Genomic DNA, 20,108 nt, shown 5'->3' on the forward strand with positions numbered 1-20,108 from the left:
GATCTCAAATCCGGTACGTGGAGACGGGAAAAGTGATACGATATATGTTGATTGCCGTTTAATTAACGCTTCGAAGCTTTATGTGTCCACGTGTTTTATATATATACAATTTTAATTGTTTGTTATGCACAAGCGTGCACACCAATTAACCGAGTTTCACATCCCGTCCAATACAATTTAGCGATGCCCACTGTGATAAAAATAATCGATTAATCGATTATTTCGTATTTTTTTGAAACTGTGCATTTGAAAACAAATTTTCGTAAATTTCGGTACGTAGTCTTAAGAGTGGTAAAGTTTTTTTTTTTTTTTGATAATTTATACTTTCATTCAAAATGTTTTTCAATTTCAAGCGAAAATATTCATTCACCTTTCACTTATTATATCAAATCGTTGGTGTAAATTGATATTTTATTGCATCGTTCGTGAGAATAAAAAACAAACACAGATTGTGAGGAAAGATAATCGATTAAGTGCAAAATTGGTTATTTTGTTATTACACTGGTAATACATCTCATACAGTTCTTATGTTCTTCCTACATTGTCGCTTTTCTCGTTTGCATATTTAGTCAGTTACAGTTTATTCACAAAGCTGTTCATCATTTTATCAACGACCATTACATATTAGGTAAATTAAATTTCTGCTTTTTTTCTCTTCCTTACATTCATTCTATTCCTTTTTTTGTAAGCGTTTGGTGTTTTTTTTGTTTACGTTGGTTACAGTACTGTTCTTGCTGTTTTTGAATATATAAATAATACCAGCCAAGGATTCAGGAAGCCTTAAATAATTCTGTGTTCACAAATTTGGAGAAATCAATAAGGCATTTTTGCTTTTCTGTCCGAAATGTATATACAGTTTATTTTTCTTTGATGTGGTTCTTTAAATCGTTGATCGATGAACTCATACACAAAATGAGATTGAATATATTGGATTCAAGAATTTCAGGCAGTTTGAAGAGAATGAATTTTTTACTCAACCGAACATTATCGAGTAAGGATCGATTTCCAATAAACATTCTCCATGCTCGTTCATTAACAATGTCAAGAACAGGAATCGGGGTAGATTCAAGTAATTCTGAATAAATTATACGGGAAAAAATTGATTTTACAACTCAAACTCTCTTATCATTAAAAAGATGGAATTTAGAACATGATTTTCAGGATTTAGAATGGATTTTTATGCTAATTTTTAATCGAAAATATTTCATCGATGTATCAATCTAAAAATTTATATATACGTACGTTATTCAAGCCGAGGATATCAGACCACATTATTTGTATAATTCCGCTTTGGCATACAAGCTATAGGTGATGAACGACCAGCACGCGCGTGTATCTGGAAAGTTGTAAAACTAATATCCAAGTACAGTGAAGGAAACTCTGGAACGGGAATAATGGTCACCCCTGATTAAGGGTCCAAGCTGACAGTGGAAGGTCGAGAAACACCGGGAGGGGAAATGGGAAATAGGGGTGGAAGGGGGAAGGAATAGTTTTAGGATGGGGGGGGGATAAGGGACCGAACCCCGTAGGTGGTGTCCAAACTAAACGACATCCTGTTGGGGCGTGGCGCCTTCTTCTTACATGAGGAAACCCTGCCCTACTAACCAATGGGATTTAGGGGGTTGCAGCTCAAAGGGGGCGTAAATTAGGGAAAAATCATCCCTCGAATGTAAAACGCCGTTTATTACAGATACGTGATGTTTAACGGTCATACGCGACTCGCACCTATGTATGAAAATATCCTTCTTGGAATAGTTGATTTTTTTGTGTCTTACGGCCATATCTTCAATACTTTTGGTTGGTGATAATTTTTGTAATCCAGATCTTTGCTTTGACGGTACTAAAAAATTTTGGAAAAAAAAAAAACATTTCTCGCCAGTTCTCGGACTTGCGAAAATTGTAGACCAATTTGGTAATTGAGAAATTTTACGACGAATCTTCACGCTCAGATGAATAATTTTTGACCTCAGAGAGCAGTCGTTCAGTTTTCCTGCAGATGTTTGGATCTGTAAAATAGATATCATGATAGTGTGAACGATTGATGAGAAGAAAAAAAATTTAATTATTCTTGGTAAACTTATGATGGTTTTATTAACATTCTCACGAACTTGTTGATTTAAAACCGTCATATATCATTTGGAAATTAAAAAAAAAATCAAATCACAGTTCATCCCTAGAGGGCTTCAACCGAATGGTGAATTTGAAAAATTATTAACTCTTCACAAATTTTCCTATTTGTCATGGTTGGCTAGGAGAATCAATTGAGAAGATGGGCGGCAGGATAGGACAGAACAGGATGGGCGTGTGGCAGGGTTTGTACCTAGTGTTTGGAGAAAAGGTTTAAAGTGTTGTTCACTCTACCATGGATTTTATGTCTTCCGGTTCCTCTCCTCTCCTCTCTCTCTCTCTCTCTCTCTCTCTCTCTCTGTGTCCTCTCTTCCTGGAGGTTTATTATTCCAGGGTTATTTCTCCGCTCTTCAGTTTCCTCCTCTCCCTTTATCCGGGGCGAGTTAGTCCTCCTCTCGTTCTCTCCTACGCTGTTGGCCCATCCGTCCGTGCGCCGTTGTCTCTGGAACAATAAAACACGTTCATGAATGAGCCCTTCCTCACTCTCTATTCCTCTCGCTTTTGCACCTCTTTTTATCATCATGCACACCGCCAACGAGCCTGAGAGAGTAAGAGAACGAACACCAGAGAGTGAATTCCTTTCGTCCGTCGTCGTTTTGTCTCTAATAAACGTGAACGCCTACCTTCAGGACTCGATGAAAACAAACCACAATTACATCCTCATTCGGCGATCCTTTTTCGATCCTATTTCGCGGCTGTATTCACTCTTCGTCCTTAATTGGAAGACCAATAAAAGTCGAAGTTGCATATTTTTACTCAAGGGGTCATCAGTTGGAAATCACTGGTAATCATAATACTCAAACGTCTCGTTAGTTCTCACGGAAATAGAAATGATCTCGTGACCTCTGACGATCCATTGGCCAGTTTGGACCCAGAAAAAAACTTGATCATTACCATTGTCAGGCTGGGAAGTTGTTACTTCGAGTTTCCTCACATGAAAGACGGTCGTTTTAATGACGAGAGTTCATCACTGGTCGGGTTCGGTTCAGTCGATCGAGTCCAATCCAGTCAAGTGAGTCTGTTCCGGTCCAGGCGGTATGTAACGAGGGTTCCATGTTCAGATGATGATCCCGTCGCGCAGTAGGTGAATTCAGTGAAGCGGTCAGATGTACGACGTCCATCTCCAGGACTTCTGCTCCAAGTTTCTACCAACCTCGTCGTAACACCCACACACTCCAACACTCGGAGAGGATACCTTGAGAATGTGTTTGTACGCGTTCGCATAACGCCCAAGGAGGAGTTGTTCGGTATTGATCGCCCCCCTTGACCACCTTTGCTTATGCTACTTCTACTTCATCTGCGTTCGTCGGCTGCTACTGAGGCACTTTGCATCCTTACGACACTAACACAACCTGCTCTTCATGCGCACCCTCCGTCACGATGACGATGATGCGTCATAATCTTCCTCTTCCTGTTTTCTCTCTTCGCTCTGTTATCAACGGCTTGGCTTTCAGCGCGGTGATTGGTTTTTTTAGTGACAGATGATCAGGCAATAGCATACGTGAATTACAGTAATGAGTATTATTTTCGATACCTTAAATCCGAGTCACCTTGTCCATTTGCTTACAATCATTCCTAATGTCAGTTAAGTGGGATCGGAATTTTTTTTTTCGCTACGCAAATTATTACGATTTAATTTTTCCTCTATTTTACTGTACTACTTATTATTATGTATCGTATTCTATCTGGCAGTTCTACGGGTTTATGGACACGCACGAGTTACGGCACCGGGATTATATGGATAATCACGGCTACCCGTGAAACGCCGTTGGTTTCCTTTCAATCGTTTCTCGTTCGCTGTATACCCTAATTTCTCCTTTCTCAAAACGATCATTTTATCCCACACATTTTTTAATTTTTGTTTTTTTATAACACTGATCTTTTCCTTTTCCATGAAAACTGACAAAAGTGATTGTATTTTCTACAATCATGATGGATAGGTGACAGTTCCTCGTGATTTGATACGAGTAATTTCGTTGACCGTTTCCTTCTTCGTATAAATACATACGTGATATTTAGAAAGCAGACTTAGTTTGATTTCGATTTCGGAAAATCAAATTTTCTATTTCAATATTTGATTCTACGGAGATCCTGGTGTAAAAGAATTGAGAATATCGAAGAAGACTCGTGTGGATATATGAAAATGTATCTTATTCCCACGCTTTGTTGCCTTCCGAGGATTTCATCTCCCCTCCATTTCATTCTGAACACGCGGTTTGTGGAGCCATACAGAGACAGAGCCGTTTCTGGTGGGGATAAGTGTGGTTGCCGCGAAGGGGTTGGAGGTAGATTTCGAAGGAAGGGTAAGACGAGTCAAGGGGTGGTGGTCTAACGTTCCTGCTGCTGCTGCTACTCCGTGGTCCAGGCAGGGATAGATAGATGGACAAAGGGAGAAAGAGAGAGAGAGAGAGAGATTGAGTAAGAGAGACTGAGTCAGGGGTGCGCAGGGGTGACAAGATGGCTGCCATCGACCCAGAACCGGCTCCTGAAGTAGGGGAAGTAAGACATTTATATTAGCAGAGAAGGAGTTGGTGGTACCTCGAATTTCGAAGAATATAAGTAGACCCGGAGTTATTTTGACGGGAGGACTTAATTTTCCTGTTCTCCGGTACCTACTCAATTTCACGATAATTTCGAGGATCGAAAACGTATTCAGACTCAATTGGTTACTGATCACGGTAATAATGAACATGATGAAGATAACGACGAGACGATTACTTTTTGATTCAAGGCTATTTCTGTCCAACTATATACACCCTGTTGGGCAGCTCTGCCTACCAGCTTTCCCATTTGCATGTATGTATCTGCCTACGTTGTAGGTTTAACCTACGAAACGACAGAGAGACTCCCATACATCGTATAAACCTACCAGCCACCTACCTTATACCTACCCACTGCAGGGTGAGTAGTTTCTGCTCTGCGGTCGACCGGACACACGCCTCTAAATTAACTCTGGGGTCTGTTCTATTAATTAATCTCATTACTTTAATATATCTACACCTATCTACACGCACGCGTGTGATACATATGTGCGTATGTAGGTACGTTAGGGAGGCTCAACTTATGTCTGACTTGAAACTCAGTCATCAACTGGTTGACTGAGTCTTGTCAACGAAGTCGAAAATTCCGAGAGTCTCAATTTAAATGACGAATCAAAGAAAAGAGATTCTCTTTTTAGCGATGTTTTTTTCGGAATCAGGAATTCACGCGATCTTGACGAGAAATACGAGTGGAAATGAATAACAAAATAAAGGATTTCGTTGATGTAGTGTTCCAAAAGCGATTGCCATATTGTAGATCAGGAATGAAACTGAGTCGGAAAAACTGCAACAACGATTGAACCAAGAACTCTAAAGACTCGCTTAACCAGGAGTAGAGGAATAAAAAGCTTCGAGAGAATCTTTTCAAGGAAAATATTATGAGCTTGGTACGACAAGTGGCAGGACAAATGAGCCTCGAATATGTACCGCGAGTGTGTGGGTGGGTAGTGCGATTCCGGAGGAAGTAGTCACCCAGCTACCTTTCCTTTTAGCTGTATAAGGTGGAAAACCCGCCACCCTGCCTCAGACCTTGGGCTTGATGCCCAGTTGTATACCACGAGATGAACTACCGCCCCGGCAGAGGAACCTGATGTGATGCGTGCGTGTGGCGGCGACTCGACGAATGGAGAGAGTGGATGACCGGCCTGATGCTGGACGGAGAAATGAGAATAGTCTCGGTCTACGAGGAGGAACAGCGGTAGAGTTCCCGCCGAGCAAATTGCTCAAAGTAATTAATCGCTTTTGCCGGGGTTCGCTCTACAGCTACTGCATGCCGTCCTGCTGCAGCAGTTCCGCGATGTTGTTGTCCGCTTTGGCTTGATGGTCGAAAACGTACCCTCCGACAAATCTATGGCAAAGTATTTCAAATGGAGGAATGGTTGGAATTTGAGATGGTCACTTATTCAGAATAATTTCTCACAATGATCGTGAGAGGTTTATGTTTTCTGGTTTTGAGATACTGAATCATGATTTGGAACACGAGTCAGATGAAGCTATAGAACTAGAAAGTCAAGAGTACCGTGAAAATGGACATGATTACGTATAATTCAAACCGCGTTTCTTAGCGTGGTGAAAGTAGGATTCAGATTTCCATCCACGGCGAAAGCTCGAGATAAATATAGAGATAGTTGAATACGAAGACGGAGAAAGCAAGTGACGTGTGACGAGGTGATGTGAGGTAGCGAGTAAAATGGCTTAGGTATAAAATGGGGTTGAGAAGTGAAATGCATCCCCTCTCCGTTTAGTGGGGGTAGAAAATTTCGTTCCACTCGGTTCCTCGTTCTGACGCTTTCGCGACTACCGTTGATGCTCAGACTCCACGAGGGGGGAGAGCCTGCCGCTTTGGTTTTAAGAAGAAGGACTTTATCTCGGGTTCTCTGATGCTCCGGCCCTCGATACGAAACGAGATTATTTCGTGCACGTGTGTGTCAGCCGTGTGTAGTGCATGCCCTAGGGATTGCTTGCCAAGGCAACTTATACGCAGGACTACAGCTTCTGATGCTTCTGCTGCTGCTTCTGCTTCTGCTTCTGCTGCCTAGGAGCCTAGGCTATAACCATCACCCCTAGAACTGGGCGAGACTAACCTCTATTGATCGTAAGAAGGCTTACACACCTACGATACTCTCTACCATCCCCCTTTACTCGGGGTACCGTGAACTGCCCGGAACGTACCGAGTGTCTCTCAAGTTGTATTTACTCGATCAATGACCAATTTTACGGCATATTGGTCATGTTTCTCGGTCAACCTCTGCGTGTAACGCGATTGCAATATTTCACCACTTGCTTTGATGGGAGGGAAAAAAGATGATGATAAAAACAGTCGCATCTTTTTTCATCTTGGTAATCCCTGAAAAATTCCGTCAACTTGACGTTTTGTTTCTTAAGATTTTTGACCGCCAAGAGAGGATAGAAAGAAATATTTAGTCCGTTGGTAAAGGGATCGCTGAACGAGTTGGAGAAAAAAAAAAAAATACGTTGACAAGCTCGACACTCTGTCGAGTTAAGAAAGCTTAAAAAAAAAAAAAAAATGGGCTGAGAATCTCGGAACAGGAAAAAACGGTGGCAGCGGTGGATTACCTGAAAACGTAAAAAAAATTGAAGATTTCTCACCAAATATATTAAAAAAAAAAAGAAGAAAAAAACAAAGGTTGTCACTACAGCGGCTTTTGTGACTGAAAGTGTTAAAATAACCGACGATAAACACCCGCGAGCAGAAAGATCCGAGGTCGGGTTGAGACAAGTCTCACCCCTTATAGGGCTCGGCGGTACCGAACGTAAGAACATTTGGGCGTTGATAAGGGAAAGGCGGGAGTGTGTAAGGGGCTGGTAGGGGTGTAAGGGGCGAAGTTAAGTCATATTGATCCCAGTCCAGACAGGGGGGCAACGGGGTCCGAGGAGGGTTGGAAAACCGTGACTGGCGGGGGGTGCAAAAAGGGGGCGCAGAAGGAAGGCGGCGGGGTTTGGGCGGCGGTACGTGTTCTTAATCGCCAAGTGACCGCCCTCCGACTCCCTCCCAGCCACCCCAGAATTTCCAAAGGGGTTTCTCTCCGAGTTCTAGCCGTTGCTGCTCCATAGCTGCGAACCTCCGCCTCGTACAGACCCAGGGACTAGGTGCCTACCTCTACCGCCTGGTCTGCGCTGAGACGGGCAAGGGTATTTACGCCACCATTTCCAACCCTTGCCGTTCTCCAACCACCCCCGACCACCACCCCGCACTGAATCGCGCCCCGCCATTTGGTTAGCCTATTGTTTTCGAGATTAAGTAAGAACCCGCGCGTTTGATATATGTATATGTTGCCCGGTTCTGCCGCCAACGCCGCCATCCGATATAGATGTATATAACCGATTCTCTTCTACTCTATGGTGCCATTTTCCATTGTTACAAACGTGTTCCAATTCGTGTTTTGCGTGTACCCCGTTTCCCCCGACGTTCAATACCAACTAACTCTGTAGTCGGAATTCGAACTGATAAATCATTACGCTAGGGTTTGCCGACGGATTTCGATTGCTTGGGGTTTTTTTTTTTTATACCACTTTTTGTTTCATTCTTGTTGACTTTGGGATGATTCTTATATGCTCGATTTGAAGGATTTCTATTACTTGAGGATCGAAAAACCTTGGATGGACAGAAATGACTTCTTAGTATTTAATCGACTCTAAGGGGAGGTTGAAATATAGAAAGATCAAAAAAATTGAAGGCTCAAAATGTCAAATTTTTAAAGAAGTTGAAACTTAGTTTATAGAATTTAAAAATGTTTCAAAGTAGAAGTATGAAGAAGTAACAATAAAAGGTGAGAACATGGAAAGCCGAGGTGTAGAATCGTTGGAATTCCTCTCGATAATATTGAATAGTATACAGATTTTCGATTTTGCCGTTCTATGTTTTGACCTTTCTATAAATTAAATTTTCTGAATAAGATTTTTGCGTCTATGAAAATTCGATATTCTGGTTCTTCTATCAATGAACAATTCTAGTTTTTCACATTTACCCTTTTAAGGGTATGGCAGACTCGAAAATCTCAGTGAACCGTTTTTTTTTTTCACTTCATTATTTTTCAAGGCACGCAAGTAATGAAATTATGATATTAATTATGACAGCGATTAATCAGTAAATGGTAAGATTTTTACATTGAAATATGGTATTCAGAACAGTAACGTGTCACAATCTAAAAGCTGGTCAGATTTATCTGAAAAATCTTTCTCTCTTATTAGAAGAATGTACCGTAGTTTAAAACACGAATATATGCTGAATATTTTGCTAAAACATCAAGATCCGAAATTCCGTTCTGATGCAACCGAATTCGGATGAAAAGATTTGAAATGGTGAAAATGTGAAAGGAAAAATCTCGCCACCAAACCGCGGCTCGCCCTCTTTATTGACGCGAGAAAGAGAACCACGCGAATTTCGGTATTGTTAATCTGTCGGTAACATACACGGATACCGGAATTATACATGTATAGTTTGGAAATCGTTATGAATCGCGGGGCGGGGGTGAAAAAAAGGTGGCGGCGAGACTGTAGGTGCATAATGCAGGGGCAGTTGGCACCTCCTGTCGACGCTTCTCGTCGCACACATGCAGAACATATCTGGTGGGGAATTACGCTGGTTAAAACTCCGAATGCCGAAAGACGTCTATGTGCCGAGTTTCCCTCTACCGGAGGGCTGGATAGAGTGAGAAAGAGAATTGTCAGACTAAATTGAATCGCGGTGCTAAAATTCTCTTCCTCCCTTCCTCCATCTCTCTATCTCTCGTACAACGAAGTGTGGATTTTCCACCCTGTTACTGTCCGCATTTCTGGATTATTTATACATGCATACATATTACATGCGGGCTCTCAGCTAGTCTGCGTCGTTTTTTACCGGGTTAACATTGCCGAAAGTATAATCCCGTCGGAAATCGCGTCAATATTCTTTTTTTTCTTCTGTTTAATTTTTTTGTTTCTTTTTTTTTTTGTTTTCAACGAATTCGATGTCACTTTTTACAATTTGATTTGATAAACAAAAGAAATTTTTTTTTAACCTGATTTTTGAAAGTAAAATTTATTATCTTGTAAAGAATTTTTATCCTCACTTTTTGGATGGTTAAAGAATTTTTCCACGCGATTCTATCGGTTGAAAAATAAATTTGACCTTCTTCATCGGCAGACTGGGGGAAATTTATTCTATTATCTATACCCTGCATTCATAATTTGAACCAATGAATTTTTCATCAATATGCACGATTGAATATTTATTTCAACGGAAAGTCAATTTGATCTCACAAATAACATGAATGTTTATGGAATTAAGGTTAAGATTTTCTTATTTCTATTTTTTTTAACACTCGCAGTTAAACAATTGCAGTTGCCGTATGGTAAATTCAAATTCACGTAGGCGTAAATAACTTCAATAGAGAGGAAGAAAATAAAAACGGAATACGTTGAGAAGAAATTTTGTATTCGTTCTCTAACAGAGATTTTTTTTTCCATTAAGTCATTAAATTGGAGAACAGAAACGTGTCAAAAAAATTCAATTATCTCTTAAAACTATTGAAAATGATAATATTATAAAAGATTCGTTTAGTACCGAGGAAAATTTCAAAACGTACGAGTCGGGATGAATTTCGTTTCTCGCATTACCATCCTTGTATAACGACGAGTTTTTCCTTTTCTTTTTCTCTCTCGAGTATTCTAAGGGTTTGTTCAAGGCTGAATGCAGCGTCTGGACCAGTTTCTGGAGTCAGGAGCAGGCTTCCCGCTTCCCGACTCTCACGACTTTTAACCCTGCATCCTGAGCAGCTTTCATCCCTCAGCGTTTTCTCAAAACCTCTGCGCTACGACCGCTAAACCAGTTTTTCAAGATATCGGAGCGCGTGATTACTCGTTTAATCTCCGAGGTTTCTCGTCTCGTATCGTTTGGTCCAGGCGTGAGTTTCAAGGATGAGAATCAACTGGTTTCGTGGGACTTTACGTTGGACGAGAAACATCCGTCCTTATTATTATTTTTCCGGGGAAGTAAAGTCTACTAAAAAATACCCGTGCATCAGTTTTCGTCTTGTCGATGACGAAGTAAATTTTTTAAAAATTTGTTTCGTCGATATTTACCTCAAATCCAGTTCGATCCTTGCATTGTATTTTCTGTCATTTCAGAAGTTCGTTTAGGGAAAATGAAAGGTAATAATAAGAAAATGGAAACAGATGCGAGGAAGAAACCAATCGAAGGTAAAAACGTATCGTAGTCAACTGCAAGAAATTTCCAAAGCTAATCCGTCCGTTATTTGAACATGTCGCTTGGCTTGTGGATTTGTCGCCGTTTGTGACCCGCTGATTTAATCAGTGAAATAGTATAATTGATCGTTTTCTGCTCTCGCCTCGCGCTTTAGCGCGCCGAGTGGTGGAAATTTTCGCAAGACCTCGCCACGCTCGGCGTTCGTTGTTCGTTCGGTTTGGTTGTAATGCCCATGCCCAAGGCAAAACAAGCCTGCCTATTTCTTGCCGTACAGAGACCCGAAAACCCTGCATGGCTAGGATAGCGCTGCCGCTTTCGGTAGGATAGAAACGAAATTTACGGTAAATTTAAGGGAGCCGGGGGTAAGGTGAGGGAATTGTATAAGGGTGCAAGGCTTTTTGCGGCACACCGCAGACTCTACTCGAACGCGCCGGCAGCAGGGTGTATAGAACTAGCTGTATTTATACCTATATTCGCGCACGTGGGTTGTTCACGTATCGTTAATTACCCGGCTATAAGTTAATCGGCGTATTTGCGAATAGTTGTTTGACCTTTTTTGTTTGTTCGAATTTCAAACAACTTGAAGTATTTTTCACTGGTATACGTTGATTTATTCACTTTCTTTAAATGTTTCAATTTTTTATAACCTGTAAACCCTCCACCTCGCTTCTGAATTTTTCTCTCATTTTCAAACCTGTGGGTAAAAGAATTCTTTTTAAATTCAATAATCTACAGTCCGATGGCACTGATTCGTGGTCAAAATTTTATAATCATTCATTGAGAATCCTAGGAGTTTTCGTGTTTTTAGTACTCCAAGTGCTACTGCTATTTTTTAAACGAGAGTAGATATTTATTTTCATGGCCCATGTTCGCAGGATCGATGATTTTTCACGACGATCTTAAACTCGAATGGAAATTCAGAGGAGGTATGATGAATCGATTTCGTCGAAATCTTTCTTTTAAGAAATGCGAACGGATCTGATATGTTCGCGAGATCATGACCGAAAATAAGAAAAGAGAAATAAGCACGTCGAATAACCGTTTTTTAATTTAAAAATCCCTCCCTTTTTTCTAATTCTGTTTTTTTTTCCACGCCGATTCTTTACTTTTATTGTCGTCTCCACATTCGTGGGTTGGAAACGGATTTGAGGCCGCAGGGTCGAGTCTTGGGTTTTTGAATTTGGCAACGGGTTCTGGGACGCAGGAATCAGGAAGCACATTTAGAGACGTGTACAATGGGAGAAGGTAGGAAATGACGTCATCAGTCAGTAGAACAAGATAGGCGAGAGAGAGATTTTAGCTCATGTGCTGCTCCAGGATTTCGCTCGTTCGGGCAGGCCGGGTAACCTGAACTTGGCTTGGGCCGGCCTGCTGAGTTATGCTCGTATTTCCCGTCAGAGTTGTATCCGATGATGTTGTCGTCTCCGCGTTATGTACACGTATACGTATGTGATACGCGTAATATGTAACTCAAATGTATGAACACACGTTGCGTCGTCCTAACCTTCGCATAGACATTGCCAAGCCGACATTGTATATTTACTAGGTTTATGTAACCGCGTGTGAATTACTCGCCTATCGTCTAGCTACAGTCTATTCCAAAATTAACTATTCACAGTCATTTTTAAAATTACCGCAACTCGCCCATTGTAGAATTTTCTTTGTATTTGACTCTTTTCTTTTCTTTTTTCTCCTTTTTTAATGACTTATACTCGCAATCGTTATCAGTCGAAAGAATTTCGAGACGGTTATTTGTTTTCTTCTTCAAATTGACCGATAAACTTTTTGCTTATGACAGTTTTTATTAGATTTAACAAAATCTCATTCAAGGATCGAAAAATTGTACATCATCTCACGCAATTTTTTCTTTTTAATGTTTAATATTAGTCGAAAATTGATTCAGATGTTAGGAATAATAATGAAATCTAGCTAGGACTTGGAAATTTTTTAAGACGAGTGGACAAAAGCTCACGAAATTCGACAAGATCTTGCGTAATTTTTAATTATAATCTCAAGATATTTGTGTAAAGTCTATGAGATTGTACAACAAAATTGATGTTAAAATAGTATCAAATTTTTTTAACGTGTTATCGGATTTTTTCAGATCCTATGACATATTCAATATTATCTTATACAGATATTTCATCAAGTCCTAGTTTTGAAAAAAGAAACGTCAAAAGATTGACTTGAATTCATTTACGATCTTCGACATCGAGAATTCCAACAAATTTAACAGAGGAATTATCAGTAGCTTATCCCGTTCATTCCAGACTGCTGAGCGCCTTAAAACTGACGTGTGAGGCTGAGCGAAAGAAAGATGGAGAGAGCGAGGTTCGGTCCTTCTTGCCTGGATTTCACACGGCCGTTCTCCAAGGTCCTCAGCCCTCTTTCCAGGGTGGCCAGACTGCTCCGTGCTTGCGGCGTCGAAGCTTTGCGGCAGGCCACGCCTAGGATCTAAGGTTACCTGCCCTCTCCTCGCCTCCAGATGCACGGTAAGATTTTTCCTCCCCTTGAATGCCTCTTAACCCCCCGCCCTTCACCGCCGACCCTCCGATCCCTGCGCTCCACCCCGACGCCAGGAACGCGAGCGGCCCCTTCTTCTATTGATCCACGACTAAGGGGTTGTTCTTGCTTCGAGCCTCGATGCCTCGAGCACCCGGCTTTCCTACCTAGCTATCTAACCACCCACCCTTACCCAACCCTCCGCGTTTCGCCTTCACCCGGGCCGAGGGATCTCTGGTCCTTCTGCAGATCTGGGCTTGGAGATTTCTCACGTATTTCTCAGCTATGCTAATAGAGAATCAGCTATGACTCGCGGGCGTATGGTTTCAACCATTCAGACTACGCGAGGAGACCGTAAACTCACACTGCAAACAAATTATCTGCCTGAAATAAAATTACACTAGCGTTTCGTACGGACCGAAGAAAGTGGTTGGGAGTATGAGGCGGTAATTTGAATTGAAGACTTTCTACGACACTTACTTGCTAAGGGAAGACTATCGACACTGGTCGTACAAAAACGAAAAAAAATAATAATATGTACAATTATTGTAAGAAGTTTTGTCGATTCGCTCACTCGAGCTTGGTCTCCTTGTGTATAAGTCTCCATGGTTTTAACGTTTGTAACCGATTATGACTGGTTTCGAGATTTTTTTTCTTGGGGCCCCAAGGTCGGGTGGATGTCGAAGAAAATTCTGCGGTCATCGTCCAAATTCACGTTTAGCAATGCTTGGACATTTTTACAGAGCTTTCAGATTTACGATAGTAAATAATGATAACGTCGAATGAGGTAAGGAAATTCGAGACGCGTTAGAAAGACCTATATTTTAGACATTACGTTGAATCGATTTTAAGATTCTTTCTTTCCTAAATCTTTTCTCGGAGCTGGTCAAAGAAATTTGACAGATATTTGCGAATCACTGCTTGGGAACTTTAATGAGATTTTATTCAACGTTCGTGAGCTAATCTTATGAAACACTTTCAATGTCAGTGCGAATGACTAATCTTGCGTATACACAAGTAAGCAAGGTTTAAATTTAATGCTGAAGAAGCTCGACAGCTTCGTCGGCCAATAGTGAGATGCTTGCGCCGTGTTGCTAGGGAGATGAAAAGAAGAAGATAAGGAAGGAGGGAAGGAACCATGCTGGGTGGGAGACTCGCGTTTCCCGGGCATCGATACGTACACGCACGTACACGTGTTCGCGGATGTGGGTGTGCTGATATATATATATATATATAAGTGTTGGCACGAGAGAACTGTTTCACCGATAAGACCCCATCGCGGTTAACAGCTTCGGGCTAAAGCACCGACATCCACCACCACCATCGCCACTACTTCCACTCTACCTCCATATCCTCTAGAACTCCGACGTATCAGATGATCGCACGAACGGCGTTTCGTATCCCCGTCCTTTTCCTCACAGTCCCGAAATCCTCCTCCTCCAAGAACGTCGAAAATCGAATGACTTGAATTGTGCCAGAAGAAAGGAAAGAAGAAGTCCAAAGCGCGGGGCCTTAAGGAATTCTTTCCATTATTCTTTATGCCCTGATTTCGGTTTTCAATAAATGTTGGCTCATTGTCTGACTTCGATTGTGCCAGATGAAAGACAGGAAAAAACTTGAATCTTGGAGCTTGAAATCAATTCCTGAGATTATTCTTAGTACTTTAACTTTCGTTTCCAAGAAATCTTTTATCTTTGTCTGACTTTAATTAAGCTGGAACAAAGAAATGGAGAAGCTCGAAGCTCGGAGAGCCAAGAAATTCTCCCCGTCGTTCTTTACACTCTGATTTTCGTTTTCAAGAAATGTTTTAATCGTTGTCCGACTTCAACTGCGTTAAAAAAACGAGTCCAAGCTCGGAGCTTTAAGGGGTTACTCTAGTTCTTGTTCTGACATCGACTTCCAAGAAGTGAACCTGACGCGTCGTCCGCCGATTTCCACTCTCGTCGTCTAGTTTCTTCGCGAGCTTTTTCGCTTCCTTCCTTTCAACACCGACGATTTCCATCCCCTTCTCCCGCGACTCAGGGTATTCCCTCTCCCGGGTATCCTGCCTTGGGGGAAATTACGTGCAGGAAGGTTTCGCCAAGGCTTTAAAGGTCTCCTGGTAACCAAGCCTATCAAACTATCTTACGGTCCGAGCGCAACCCTTACACCAACGACCACGACGACCGCCACCCTCTCCTCCTAGACCCCCGTCAACCCCTGGAATCTCTCTTGGAGCCCTTAACGACCGAACCCGCGGGAGACTCTCTCTCGAAATTGAGAAAATTACCCAGCACCGCGCCACTCGCCCAACACACGTCGCCTTCACGGATTATATCTGCTACTCACACACATCGCCGGATAGACTTTACCGTAGATACGATTTACTTGCACCGCATGTATGTACATATGTATGCATACCTATACACAATGTCTCTATGTACATTTAACCATGTACACATACACGTGGGATAGGCGTTGAATCTACGTAATACGGGCTGAGGCAATTCTCAAGTTACTCTGCAGAGAAAATTCACGGTACATTTTTTCAAGTTTATTTTTACTTTTTTTTATTTTTCTCTCATTCAACGGACACAGAATTACGCAATATTTTTCAAACAATGATAGTAATCGGATTCGTTGAGGGCTTGAAAAATTTTCGAGTTCATCGAATAGTCGAAGAATTAGAAATTAATTAACGCAAAACGTACGTTACTATCTGAATATTGATAATTCTTGCAAATCTAAAATCTGTTAGAAGCTCAGGGAAATTTGGAATTTACTTGAAAGATTTTTGACGATTTTCGATTCAATGAAAAATAAATACTCGAGCTTATGTGTAAATACGGGTGAAAATTTATGGAAATTCTAAAATTGTTAATGGATTGTAATAGGTCAAAGTATCGACGACTTCTTTCTCATTACGAATGTAAACAACGAGTTTGCTTTACTTCAAAAAATTGAAGTAACTTGGTTTTTTCACTGTACGGTGAAATTTGGAAGATTGATGTAATCAATCAACGTTTTGTTTTGCCTAACTAGTAAAAAAAACAAAAACCGATTGCGAGGGAAAATAATCGAGCCGATCGGATTAGTCGAGTTTGAAAATATAACCGATTATACTCGATTAATCGGGAAAAATTAATCAATTTAATGAAAAATCGAGTGCAATAGACATGACGCCGACGACTGGCGAAAATTTCTGTTTAGATAAAGTTATCAGTGACGTAATCGCGTCAGGTTTATCATCGCACATAATTTTGAACCCAGCTCGTCGCGGTTCGTTGCGAAGATAAAAAGTATACAACTCTCTGGTGTTAAAAGGTCTTTAATAATTGGAGATTCAAAGATGGAGCCTGTTTCCTTACTTCTCTTAATCTTCAAATTCATCCTCTGTCCAATTATTCGCAAAATACTTTCTCAATCGTCACGATTATGTCGAAACGACGCGTGATCGGGAGAAAACAATCGAAAATGGATAACTTTTTTTCACTATTCTTAAACTCCAGAGTTTCACCGACGTATTCATCCCCTTAAAGAACGCTTGGAGTTATCTATCGTAGGGTGAAAGTTTGTTTTCACCTTACAACGCGCTGTTGGTATATTTGTTTTAATCATTCACACTTGAGAAACGCCTCGCCCCGTAGAATCGTTATTGGAGCGATACAGGGATGCTGGGTGTAAGGGGGGGATCCGTGAGTATATGTATGCATAGAACACCCCTGGAGGCGAACAGGATAGGGTTGCGGCTGCCATCTTAGTTCTCAACTAAGGAGGGGAAGGCTTAGAGCCCCTTTCCTGTGCGAAACCCGACCCAACCCCTCCAGCCTCCCTTTCCCTCCCTTCCGTTCCCTCGCCACGCTTCACCCTGCTAGGTAATATTCCACCCTTTTCACCCTTCGCCTTCCTCTCCTTCGCGAACCGGCTCTCGAGGCTTCGGCTTCGCCTCCATTCGAAACGCGTATTTCTGCAGAAGTTTCTATCGCGTAATATGCATTTGTGTTTATCGGTGTGCTTTTGCGAATATCGTCGGCTAGTCGATGCCGGCCGCTCCTCGACCTCACCAATTCGATACCTCAGCCAGTTAGGTATTATTTACGCTGAATCACCACCCCGCGTTCCTCGAAATCGGGTAGAACGCATGAATTAGTTTGATTTCATCGTATAGATCGCGAATGTCGTTACAAAATGTTACGAGAAACCGAAGGGTATTAGCGGAGAGGAAAGATGAAATTTAGATACTATTGAGAATAGTCGAAGCACAAGAAAAAGAAGAAAAAAAAAAAATAATTCGTTTTGGTAAAAAAATTTGCTATGATCAAAGATGAGGAAGATAAAATAATCACTTTTTTTTTTTAACGCAGAGAATATCGAGAAATAAGAATAGTAGAAGATATAAATTTTCGTTAAGGGATTAATGCACAGAAATTCCGTGTTCTTTTTCACTTCTTAGAAACTCGAAGTTTAAATTATCATCTAAAATTGAATTATGTAATTACGCAATGAAAGAATTTTTCGAACTAGTTATGGATAATTCATAAAATTTGCAACCACGGACTTGTTTAGGGGAAATATGAATCGCGTTGAAAGTTTTTATTCTTCAATCGATTGAAATTCGTGATGAGAATTTTTTTTCTCACGTACGCTAATTGCATAAATTCTTTTTTTTTTCTCTTGTTTTACTTGTATTTCAAGTAACGTATATTTCAAGAACGAAGAGAAACATCAGGACAAAAAAAAAAAATTGTCAGTTAATGTACGAGAACAAATTTTCCCCTCATCCTTTTTTTTTTTATATTTATTTTCTTATCCTGCGATTAAGTTTCGTCTCGTCGAATATGCAAAATCTGACAATCCGCGATAACGAATATTGAACATAATGTAAATTAATTAACTAATCGACATAATCCCGGAGGACGGTGGGAGAATCGTCGAGATGATGAAGAGTACAATTTCGCACGTATATGATAATATGTAGAGCTTATGTACGTTCGGCCCTTCGGTGTTGCGCGCTGAGGGTTGAATTTTCACGGTCATTTCTCAAACGATTTCCCCACGCCGGGTTAAAACACTGCTTCTCTCCGTGCCTATGCCGGTGTTTGTGTCCGTGTAGGCGAAAAAAAACTTGCTTGTATAACAACGTGCGGTCAACCCTTACGGAAAATCGCGTTCCTGCTGACGAGATGAGGCTGACCAATTTACACAACATTGCCGCTTCGACATAATGTCGAGCGTATACATATATGTATATATTATTATAATAAAATGCCACTGGATATAATTTTGTCAAGTTTTATGCATCAATTTACTTTTATTCATTGTCATTTAGTGTTTTGTTTTATTTTCATTGGATTGATTTTCTTTTTTTGTAAATAAGGAATAACCGACGGAAAAAAACGGACGCTGGGTTCTTTTCTTTTTAATTATTTGCAATCATATGTCATGATTTTGGAGATTTATCAAAAATTTGTTCTGCTTGTTAGAAATATTCGTTGAAAATATTAAATTCGACTCTTTGGTAAAATATGAAAGATTTTGAACAGATTTTCGATCGCCGATAAAAATTATCCTAAAATCGTCGGTTTCGCGTCACAGGTATTTTTTACAAGAATCTGATGAAAAGCGGTATATAGTTTTGAGTTTGTTTAAAACAAGAATAAAATTCACTTGATAATTCGAAACTTTAAATTTTCCACTTACAGATTTTCATTCTGATTTTCTTCTTTCTCTTCTTTTGCTTTATAAAAATTTCACAACGAGCTGTTCGACTTTATTTCTAACTCGTTAATTAATTATCCTACATTACGTATAAACACGCGCGCGGTTTTTGAGACTCGATGATGCAGGTATCGCAGCATCCTTCCGACTGACGAGAAACTAACTTTCCCTTTTTCAAAATCGTCGTTGTCAAAGAAGAGAAAAAAAAAAAAAACCTGTCGCGAGGGGCTGCGAGTATGTAAAATAAACGTAAACTTGCTTCTCCCGATCGTCTCTTGCTTCGTAAGAAGAGAGAAAAAAGAAAAAATGATAACAATAAATATGCCCTGCAAGACGCCACCGGAGATGACCACTGGTCAGTTAAACCAACACAGCTCGAAAGTTCCGAGACGAAAAGAAGGAGAGAAAGGGAGAAGCGAGTCGCACGACTCTAACCGTGGGAATCCTTTTCGCAGCGTCCTGCTGGTCCAGTCCGACAGGTTTTACGATCCGCGTCTCGCGGCTATTTTCTCGTTCTTCTCAAGCCCTCGTCTCGTCTTCGGACTCCCGAAATCGGGGGATCGTCGTCGCCCCTCCGCCTCACGAAATCACGTTTCTCCTGGACCGACCTGTTTCAGCAGCTTCGTATCCCGCGACCTTTGACCTTATTCATCCTTTATTCGCTAGATGATTTCTGAACAAGACGACGCGACGAAGGGATGCGCTGGTAGAAGGATCATTGATACGAAATTCGGATTACATACTGAGAAAATTGGATTTTTTTATTATTTGTTTTTTTATTTTTAATACAATTGCTTATTGAGATTTAATTGTTGAAGATTCAAAAATTGACGATTTAGTGGTCAGATGTTTTTAATACTACTTCTTCTTTTTTTTTTTTTTTTGTTTAGCGAATTATAGCTTTTCTGTAATATTTCAAGCAATTTTTTAAATTTAATCTAAGATGAGATTTTGGGACATTTTGAAAAATCTACGCTATTTGTGAATCGGCGCAACGTGATTTTTTTCCCGCGAGTCGGCAATATTTATTGAGG

The 20,108-nt window shown here is 40.7% G+C and overlaps 2 long non-coding RNA genes across 2 annotated transcripts in view; one reads left to right on the forward strand and one right to left on the reverse strand.

The window, feature by feature from the left end:
• The window catches only part of LOC124186014, a 125,020-nt gene that overhangs the window by 34,526 nt on the left and 70,386 nt on the right, over positions 1-20,108 (forward strand). Inside the window, exon 4 of the long non-coding RNA XR_006871530.1 lies at positions 13,146-13,367. This is a non-coding gene — a long non-coding RNA (uncharacterized LOC124186014). The remainder of the gene's footprint in view (positions 1-13,145; positions 13,368-20,108) is intronic.
• On the reverse strand, positions 505-19,203 carry LOC124186017. The gene is made up of 3 exons (XR_006871533.1): positions 19,057-19,203; positions 2,362-2,569; positions 505-2,006 (listed from the first exon to the last, which is right to left on the reverse strand). It is a non-coding gene; the product is annotated as an uncharacterized LOC124186017 (long non-coding RNA).

Source organism: Neodiprion fabricii, chromosome 7 (assembly GCF_021155785.1).
Source record: "Neodiprion fabricii isolate iyNeoFabr1 chromosome 7, iyNeoFabr1.1, whole genome shotgun sequence".
Lineage (NCBI taxonomy): Eukaryota > Metazoa > Arthropoda > Insecta > Hymenoptera > Diprionidae > Neodiprion > Neodiprion fabricii.